This window comes from Podarcis gaigeae (genome assembly GCF_964106915.1).
Source record: "Podarcis gaigeae genome assembly, chromosome: 7".
Taxonomy (NCBI): domain Eukaryota; kingdom Metazoa; phylum Chordata; class Lepidosauria; order Squamata; family Lacertidae; genus Podarcis; species Podarcis gaigeae.
The window spans coordinates 33,034,868-33,045,782 of NC_139683.1; positions in this window are offsets into that span (position 1 = coordinate 33,034,868).

The following is a 10,915-nucleotide window of genomic DNA, read 5'->3' on the forward strand; positions in this document are numbered from 1 at the left end:
ACATACGTAACAGGAGAACATGCAGTTAAGCTAGGTTTACTAAGATCACTGTGGCAATCCTGGAGGGACCATCAGAGTTTAACCCCATAACTTTTATTCTTTTCTTTCATGTGAAATGGTAAGAATGCTGCTGTTCTCCCTCTTCCCATGTACCTCAATCCTGTAAGGTAGTTTAAACTGAGAGGCAGCAATTGGCCTAGTGAGCTTCCTGGATGATTGGGGACTAGGACTCTGTCTTTGTCCAACACTCTTCACCAGTACACCACAGGGCTGTATTGAAGGTTCAATGGACAACATTGGGAGAGAGCGAGCTCCAAAATTAAGAGAGCCTGATTTTTCAGACAGGTCTGAATCCCACCCCTCTTCATTTTAGCAATGGTTTTGTGAGTAATGCTCTTCACACAGACACCGTTCAAAGAGGCACATAGCCTCCCTCCTATTGCTTCTAATGCTCAGCACATTTCCTGGGAATAAACTCTCTTGATTTTAACGAGAGTAACTTTTGCATAAACACTTATAGGCCTGAACTTTATAATATCCTAATTCTGGGCTTGCATACTAAAAGCACATACGAGTTACAATCCCACTGAAATGCAAGGGACTCTTACCAATTTATTTTAAAATTTATAAACACCTTCACAGCCTGAGGCTATCAAAGTAGTAACAAATTATGACTTTACCTTGATGCACATTTCCCTTCACAGGTAAGGCAACCTTGCCACCTGCAAAATAGGCACAGTGTTAACTCAGCCAAATTGATTGCTTTAGCACCTATATATGCTGTTTTAAAGGGTTACTGTACTGTATATATTTTGCATGCATTTTGGCTGCAATTGCATTGCCATTGTCTGTAAGTTTTGCATTTCATTTCCCTTTGACGTCACAGTTTGAAATTCCACAGGCCATCACCCCAGCTGCCCCTAGTGTCTATATACCTGCAAATGAAGATTGCCCTTTTATGCATCCAGTGAAGTAGGTTGTAGCCCAACAAAATCTTTTGCATAATAAATTTGTTAGTCTCTTAGTTGCTTTTACCATTTTCTGAATTTCCTCACACATATAAACATACCTCACTGGTGGTCACCACTTGCAGTTTGGTACTTAACATACCGTACATCTTCTTTGGTGTAGGTCCAATTGATTTTCCTATGAACAATTTTTTAGTAATGTGTTGAATCTTAGCATGCTTCCAGAACATGTCACTAGAAGCATGTACGTTACACATGTCATTGTATGCCTGATATGGAATGCAATTTGCATTAGAAACCTCTAGATTTGCTACTGTTAAGTCACAGAGCTCATATCCAACCAACATGCAACTGTCTTCTCCCTTGTCCTAACAACTCCCGAGAACTCCAGCACTTTTCATTCTGTTTCCCTCTACCTTCACATATGGGAACCCATTGATGGACTGCTTTCCCTAATGAAATAAATCACAGGTTTGCACTGACTATTTGCGATTATCCAAGATAAGCGGAGAGGTACAGATGAGAGCAGGTTAAGACTATAGACTGTATTGGCATGACAACATAATCATCTGTTGCTAAGTGGGAAAGGTGTGCATATCAGAGATAGGTGCAAGACAATGCGTGCCTGTCAACTTGCTTCTCAAACTGTAAATAGTTTAAGGCTTATTTTAGTCCCCTGCCTTTTCAATCAATATTTGATATCATAACAGTTTATTATGAATAGTACTAGCTCCTGTTTAAATTCTCACTTCCCTTAAGCCATTTTTCTTCAATGGATTTTTTAAAAAATCATGTTTATTTAAAGAATCATTTTTTTATTATCCTTCATATTTTGGGCAACAGTTCTTATGTATTTTGGTCGCATGAATTCAGCTTTTCCCCTGATTTTTTCTGCCTTGAATATCTGGTTTTCCCTCCTCACCATTCCAAGCTACTGAATGGAATGAAGCACAAGAAACCCATTTGTCCATATTTATTTTACCAGCTCTGCCATTTCCAGAAAGGGGAATAACTGGTGCATCAGCTGAAGCATGCAAAGGTGATCCTGGCCACAGCCATTGCCTACCCATGTCAGAACAACCCTAAATCCAAGAAGAGCACCCACACAAATGCAACCTGATTTTGGATGGAGTAGCATCACCAACAGCTTTCTATTTGGCCAATACCAGCCTCATTTTGTCTACATTGAGTCTGTTTGTTAGACCATAACCAAACCATTACTGATCTCAGGAAACCAGATTCCTTAAATCTGTATTCCCCCCCCCCACCAACATATTTGTTGTTGTTTAGTCGTGTCCGACTCTTTGTGACCCCATGGACCATAACACACCAGGCTCCCGCAGCTTGGTCAAACTCATGTTCGTAGCTTCGAGAAAACTGTCCAACCACCTCGTCCTCTGTCGTCCCCTTCTCCTTGTGCCCTCCATCTTTCCCAACATCAGGGTCTTTTCCAGGGAGTCTTCTCTTCTCATGAGGTGACCAAAGTATTGGAGCCTCAGCTTCAGGATCTGTCCTTCCAGTGAGCACTCAGGGCTGATTTCTTAAGAATGGATAAGTTTGATCTTCTTGAAGTCCATGGGACTCTCAAGAGTCTCCTCCAGCATCATAATTCAAAAGCATCAGTTCTTTGGTGACCAGCCTTCTTTATGGTCCAGCTCCCACTTCCATACATCACTACTGGCAAAACCATAGCTTTAACTATACGAACCTTTGTCAGCAAGGTGATGTCTCTGCTTTTTAAGATGCTCTCTAGGTTTGTCATTGCTTTTCTCCCAAGAAGAAGGCGTTTTAATTTCATGACTGCTGTCACCATCTTCAGTGATCATGGGGCCCAAGAAAGTAAAATCTCTCACTGCCTCCATTTCTTCCCCTTCTATTTGCCAGGAGGTGATGGGACCAGTGGCCATAATCTTCATTTTTTTGAGGTTGAGCTTCAGACCATATTTTGCGCTCTCCTCTTTCACCCTCATTAAAAGGTTCTTTAATTCCTCCTCACTTTCTGCCATCAATGTTGTGTCATCTGCATATCTGAGGTTGTTGATATTTCTTCCGGCAATCTTAATTCCGGCTAGGGATTCATCCAGCCCAGCCTTTATTTAACACTAAGCCTTGTGCTGCATCTTACCTGTAGGAGTTATAATGTCCTATATCAGGAATGGAGAACTGGATCTAGATATTGAACCAGACTGTTAACTGCCCCTCCATGCCACACACACACACACCACATTTAATAGTGGGTAGGGCTGTCTCATATTATTTGCAAATGGATTTTTCTGGAAACAAATAACATGGAATTGAACACTAAACTTGCACTATATTCCACCAAACTTCCATAGGTGACTTTTACATCATATGAAAGCTCAAATATAATTCAGAATGTAACAGAGGAAGTTGTGGATCTGGGGGGCAGGGAACTGCCATGTGAATACAGCCTCTCTCTAGCCTGATTTTTGTATTCTTTTGCTGTTTTTTTTTAGTCAAATGAAGGTGGTGTGCAATTTTAAAGGTGTCCTATATTAAAAAAAACTAGTTAAGGCCAGTTTGGTGGAGAATTATGTGAAATTTCTGCTTAAGTTGCAACACAAATATAAACTCTCCATTGGCTACTCTATAATATTTGATTCCACTACGTGACATTCCATAAAATGTCAGCACATGGTGCAAACTGTGGGAGAGGCTAAAAAGTGATTTCAGGGAACCCTTCTCATGCAGCAAATTGTCTGACAAATACTGAAGTATAAAACATTCTTGTGTATTTAATAGGTTGTTTTTGTTATTTATCCTCACAAAGCAGCTCAGAACATAGACAAAAACAAATAACAGGGAGCCAAATTCCAGATTAAAACAACAACAGTAACATTAGAAACACCATTAAAAATAGCAGTAGAACATGTGTGCTGCATCATTTGTGAAGGGTGAACGTGTATTATTTGCCATTTGTCCCTTAAAATAAAAGGCAATGACCTTATCCTTCCCATCTTGCTGTTTCTATGATTACTTAATAAGGTTCCAAAAGATCATAGCAGAATTTGTGCACTCATACATAAACCATACACAGAGCTCAGTGGAGCGATTGAGAGGTAGACCGAGGGATGTGAGACATCGCCTAGCCTTGTCATTTCACTTTTATTTATTATTTTGCTATGGTTTTCCATCAGATTTCTGTAAACAGGACTATTCAGTCAGTTGCCCTGAGGCAAAACCTGGTGAAAGTTGATAGGCCAGGATATTCCTGTGATGTGCTTCCATGGGAGATAATTGTTAGATCAATCTTCCTTAATTACTTGTGAAGTACTTAGAACTCTAGAATCATGATGGCTAACCCTGATGGCTGTATTCTGCTTCCACTGTTGGAGGCAGTATGTTTCTGAATTCTACTTGCTGGAAACTGAAGGAGTGTAAAGTGCTGTTGCACTAAAGTCGCAGGGCTTCCCACAAGCATCCATCAGTGTCTTCTCCTGATTTAATGAAGGCTAGGAACACCTGAAAACTCCAATAGGGGTCACATGCGCACCCCGGGAGCAGGCAGGGAACACTCTGCCACTGGACAGATGATAATGATAATGCTTTTGTATTTACCTTACCTTTTACCTTAACAACCCAGTGTGGGTCACAATAACTTCAAATACAACATTAAAAACAATTTGAAACAAGTTAAAATAACACACATAGGGTGTGTATTAAATATATGTATACACTTCAAGTGCCACAGGATAGGATAAAGAGGTATGTCTTCAGCATTTGATAAAAACTATTTACAGAAGTTGCCAGACACACCTCTGTGGGGATAGAGTTCCATGGCACAGAAAATGCCCTCCCCCAGGCCACCTTCTGAGAGTAGCAGAACTACCTAGGGCCCCTCTGTTGATCTTAACATCCAAAAGCAGGGCTGGCCCAAGACATTTTGGCATCTGTGGTTGACCCCCAAATGGTGCCCCTCTTCCCACCAGGGAAGAAGGGGTGAGGGCAGATCTACATAAGAAACAAGGGGAAATATCAAGTGGACCCTGTTGCCTGAGATGGTCACCTCACCTTGCCTCATGGGTAGGCCAGCCCTGCTCAAGAAGGTGTAGGGAAGGAGGCGATCTTTCAGATATTCTGGGCCAAAGTCATTTAGGGCTTTAAAAGCTAATGTCAGCACTTGGAATCAGGCCTGGAAAGAAACTTGCAGCCAATGCAGCTGTTTTCAAACAAGGATTATACAAATTCTAAAAGCAACGCCTGCCCGTAATCTGGCCACACTGCATTTTGGACCCACTGAAGTTTCTCAGTTGTTTTCAAGGACATTCCCAGGCAAGCACATTGCAAGAATCTGGTCTGTAAGTCGTAGGAATAAAATTCCTATTATAATCATCATACAAGAGGATAAGGGCCATCATCATTGATGTATCACAATGGCTACCCCTGCAGTAGGGCATGGGTGATAGGGACTTAACTGAAAATGTGGGTTTTGAGGGATTTGAGTAAGAGAGGTGGCATTGCACAGGTGTTCTGGGAGGCAGATCCAAGCATATAAGGCAGCAATGAACAAAGAGAATGGGGAATCGGTAGAGAGTGGTGGAGGCGTGGATAATGTTGGCAGGGATGTAAGAGTGGAGAGATAAAGACCATGGGGGCTTTGAAAATAAGTCAATAAACTTGTGATTGATCTTGGAGCAAACAAGCTGGCAGTGTAAGGATTTAAAGTAGGGGTGTCAGGTAATCAGAACGAGAAGAAAAGTGGATGATTTTGGCAGCAGAGTGCTGGAAAGACACAAGAGGACCAAGGAATTTATGTACTCCCTTTATTTTTGCAAAATCATGTCCACTCATGCCTCTGCAAGGCTCTCTGCAGTTGAGAAGGCATTTAGGATGACTTTTCAGGCAGGCGCAGAAGTGGGAGAAGACAGCAACTACACCCATTCCTGCCTGGCAGTTGATAGCCTATGTGCTGAATCTAGAGCATTGGGAATCCCCTGCAGTCAAATCTGTTATTTATTATTATCAACAGCTGCCATTCACTAAGGTCCCAAGGCGGGTTGCAACATTACAACACAACATTACCACTAAAAGGAGCCTTCTAAAACCAAAGAGACTTCCAGGCTCAGCCAACCTTTTCCCAGCTAGAAAAGAAGACAGAAAGAACAGGAGCACATGCCTTTTCTCACCACTGGTGTTTCCAGTAGTTGTGCTGCCAGGCTAGGCAGCATGAATACGATCAGGAGCCAACAGCCAACTCCAACTATGACAATGTTTGCAGAGGAGCATGGAGAAGGAGAAAATAAGTTGTTTTGGCCTTCTTCATGTTCTGCTTTAGATGGGTCTTCTAGCTACAGCCTGCCCATCTACATACTCTAGTCACACAGCTGCTTTCCATTATTTTGTAAAGTCACTGTGCCAGTGGCTTGATAAATTATTTCAAACAAGCCCTGTGGTTTTCTGTTGGTTCTTTTTCTTTCTGTTCCCACTTCTATTAATGGAAGTTTACCAGACAAGATTATCAAGAAGGAGAGAAGCAGTTCAGTGAAAGCAAAGTACACATCCAGGAAGGACAAGTCATGGGCAAGATGCTGTTTTCAAATGAACCACAACCTTCAGGATTTGGGCTGTTTTTAGAAAATGAAATTGATTCCTGTTCCTTTGTTCTGCTCCAGCGGCAGCCTCTGAAGTTTTTAGATTTTTAGCCAGGGACAAAACTGGACAAACATGTAGAAAGTGCTGGGAGGGCAGAAATCATCTGCATAAATTAGAGATCACAAATAGAAAAAAACACACCTTTGAACTGTATAAGAAAACATTGATAAAATGACAAAAAGCATCTCACTTTCTCAAGCTGACTTTGTTTAGATCTAGACTTTGGGTAGTATCCAATGGAGTGAGACACAGAACAGATGTACTGAAATCGGTGAAGTTAGGAGGTTCATTGATTTCAGTGGGTCTGGCCTGAGGTTGACTTGCTGTGCAATCCTAACCATGTCTTCTCAGAAGTAAGGTTTACTAAATTCAATGGGGCTTACTCCCAGATACATGGTTTTACAACTGCAGCTTTAGTTATATACAACCGATAGCTGAGCATATAATATTCTAGCTGACCAGAAGAAAAAATCCTTTAGGAGACTCCCATCATGTATGGGAGTTTGCATAATATGCTCCTGCTTATAGCAATTTTGCTTGAAAGAAAAATGTAACTAAAACTAAACTGCAGAATGTTGATCATGGTGTTATGAGTTTTGGGTAGGGGGAAGGGGGCTGTATGCAGAGGCCCTCCTAACCCCTGGATCCAGCAAGTCTTATAAGTAAGGCTAGCTTCCTGATGAGGTGATTGCTTGGGCGATGGTCCATTAAGGGAAACAAAAGAAAGCGGCTCTGTGTGAGGTGGCAAATGGGTGGGAACTCACGGTTAGTTAGAAGGAAAAGCCAGAACTGAGTTGCAGTGATGTGATCTAGAAATAAAACAGGAAGCTTGAGAGGGAGTCAGAGCAGCACCTAGAGACACCAGTATTTCCTTTGGTGCCCATGAGAGGTTTCAGTAGATATCGTCTCAAAGGGATACATACATGCTAAGTGTTACTGGAACACAGGAAGCAATGTGGTATATATAGGCAATGCTGACTACCAAGAAAAACTACTATAACCCATTCTTAAGTAAAAAAAAACCCCATGGTTTTGGGAAACTTGTTTTGAGGCCACTCTGTTTAACTGGCCCAACCTACTCCCAGTACTAAAGTCCAAAATATTAAAGGGCTTTTTAGTGAAGGCAGATAGAGAAAAATCAGACATCCACTTGGTGACAGCAGTGAAGAAAGTGGGGTCATATTGGCTGGTTTATTTGCCTCTTTTCCCTCTCTCATAGTGCAGGCTACAAGCTCTGCTGCCATACCCCTTCTTGTATAATTGCATCCAATTAACTGCTTATTCCTAGACATTGTTTCTCTGCTTTGCTTCTTGAATCAGTGGCTCTCATGGGCTCAGTAGATTCTTCCGGATGTTGTTAAAAGTCAACGTAAGCTCCCTTTGGTAATATTACATAATCATAACCATGGATCTTTCCTCAGTTATGTCAGATATTGCGTGTCATACAAGACGATAATATACTGCAAAGAATATGGCACTGTATTAAATGTAAAAAGGAGATAAAAATCTGTTTCATGTGCTTATATTCTCATCCCTATCTGAAGAGCCCTAACTAATCAGTTATATACATAGATATAATTTCTAACATTTGCATGAATGCGATAAATATCAATTCATTTGTATATTTAGATCAGGATGTTCTTATTCTGGAATTCTCAGCTTCAAGTATGTAAATACTTTGGGCCAGTTTACAAGGAAAGTATCTCCCCAAGGCTCCAGGTGTTTCTGTGGCCAGAATATATTCATGTGGACATTTATTTATTTTATAATTTTTTGATACTGCTTCATATAATAAAAAACTAAGTAAAAACAATAAAAATACAGCAACAACATTCAATAAAATAAAAAGCAAAGCTATGCATCACAAATAACCCAGAGAATTCAAAATTAAGAGCCATAGGGTTTTATCCAACCCAGTCCTACTCAGCATAGACCCATTACTGGACCCAAGTTAGTCATGTTTATTTCCATGTTGTCTACTCTGAGTAGGGCTAACAATGGATACAATCCATGGTTGCTTTTTAGAAGCCACACTTAGAAGTCAGAAGAATGAACACAAATTGTCATGTGTATTATTTTGTTGAGTTAATCTTTCCACAATCATAACATTGATTAAAAACAATGTATCACATTATGAATTAGTGATTTTTTTTCTTTTATATTTCATAGAGCTAGCGTAACAGACAGACCTGCCTTACATTTTCAAAGGCAGTCCTTCATTCATAAGGACGTAAAGCATTTTCATGAATGAAAGTTCATGGATACATTCCATATTACAATTCAGAGACACTGGAGAAGTCTCTCCTACATTTGAATGATATGCAGTACAAACGTATGTTCTTTTCTTCAGAAGCCCTAAAGTGTTCAATGGAACTTAATTCCAGGTAGGAGTAAGCACTGCAAACCTGTATATGTGTATTAAGAAGTAACTCCATCCTATCATGTCAGTTCTGGAGTACAGTGGGGATTATTTGCAGGTAAGTGTGCAATTTATGTCTCTAATATTAGTGTCTCTAACAGCACGAGGCATATCTAAGCTATATTTCTAAGCCTCATTGCAGCTGTAGGTTGCAATCCTATACCCACTTGAAGTCAAGGGGACTGCTGAGTGAGTAGACATACGTTTGACTGTGCTATTAAGAACTTGGTAGCTCTTGTGGGTTCTATCAAAGACTCTTTATGTACACATCAATGACTATTCAGACACAGTTCATGCATGGGAAAGAAAAAAAGATGTTTGAAAAATGGCCTGGAATGCTTGGAAGTTCCTAGAAAGTATCATAGAGATTTCTGCTGTGTTATGCACAACCCTCCCCTGTTTCAAACTACCACTGGAGTAGTAAAAATGAAGGGTTTAGTCAGTTTTACTGCTCATGGGTGTTTCAGAGTCAGGTCACTCCAAAAACATAGGAAGAGAAGTCAGTTGGCATAATGGACATAAGTCAGCAGAGTGTTTAATATTCAAATCTATGTGATGTACAGTGGGACCTCGGGTTAAGAAATTAATGCATTCTGGAGGTCCGTTCTTAACCTGAAACTGTTCTTAACCTGAGATACCACTTTAGCTAATGGGGCTTCCTGCCGCCACACAATTTCTGTTCTCATCCTGAAGCAAAGTTCTTAACCCAAGGTACTATTTCTGGGTTAGTGGAATCTGTAACCTGAAGTGTCTGTAACCTGAAGCGTCTGTAACCCAAGGTCCCACTGTAGTTATTGTTTCCGGATTGGGTGGGATGAGAAATCTAAATAAATACTACACTGATAATGTATGCATGTCCTAGTCGCATTGCACATCACACCAGTTGTACTTTTGACTAAACAAATAAACACATTTGTTGGAATTGCTTTCTCATTGCCCTGTCAGTTTGTGTAATCATTTGCATTAATAGGTTGAAAATAGTTCTGAGTTGATAGGGTGGCATTTTGCATTTATGCAAATAGAGTAGGTCTAAAGGAGGCTCTTCATCTTCCATTTGAGAATCATTATGATCAGACTTGGATTATTTCACATATATTAGAATACATATTTCTGACAAGTACTTTTAAGGCATATTTTCTGTGTCTGCCTAAAACACTTAAAGTTATATAAAAATGACTGCAGGAAAACAGCAACAATGGGATATACACTAATAAATGTATAAAATAAAGACTGACAAGGCTAGACCTATCCCTGATGACATCTCATTTATCCCTTAGACCTATCCCTGATGATATCTCACTAACATATTGTGTTAGGCATGGATGTGTGCAGGGGGAAGCCTCCATACATAGTTCCTGGGAGCTTGAACATGATCAGGTAAAGTGCATGGTTGGGGCTTATGGCTCACAGTAAATCCTTTACTTAGCCTGGTTAAATCAAGAGCTAAGCTATATAGCTTTATTTGTTTTTTTAAAATTGTTTAAAATATTTTCTTTAAAATATTCATCCTTACAGATAGCAGGGTGGCATGGCTAAACTAACCTACCATAAAAAATGCAGTAAGAAGAAAGAAAGCAATAAAAGATATTTTTGAAGCAATTAAAGAAACAGAGCAGACTAAAAGCACAGCCAATGATTAAAATGTCAAATGGCAGTGCCAGTCTTATTCTACACCTCTGTGGGGAGGGTATTCTACAACCAGGGCACCATCACAAAGAAGGCTCTCTTCTTTGTTGCCACATAATTTCCTCCCTTTGCAAAGTTACTTTGTAATAGAGCCTCAACTGACAATCTTAAGGCATGGGAAGAATAATATAGGTAAATAATTCCATCAATTTGAGACCCCATATATTTAGGACTCTACAGATCAGCACCAGCACCTCCAATTAGGATTGGATGCAAATGGGCAACCAGA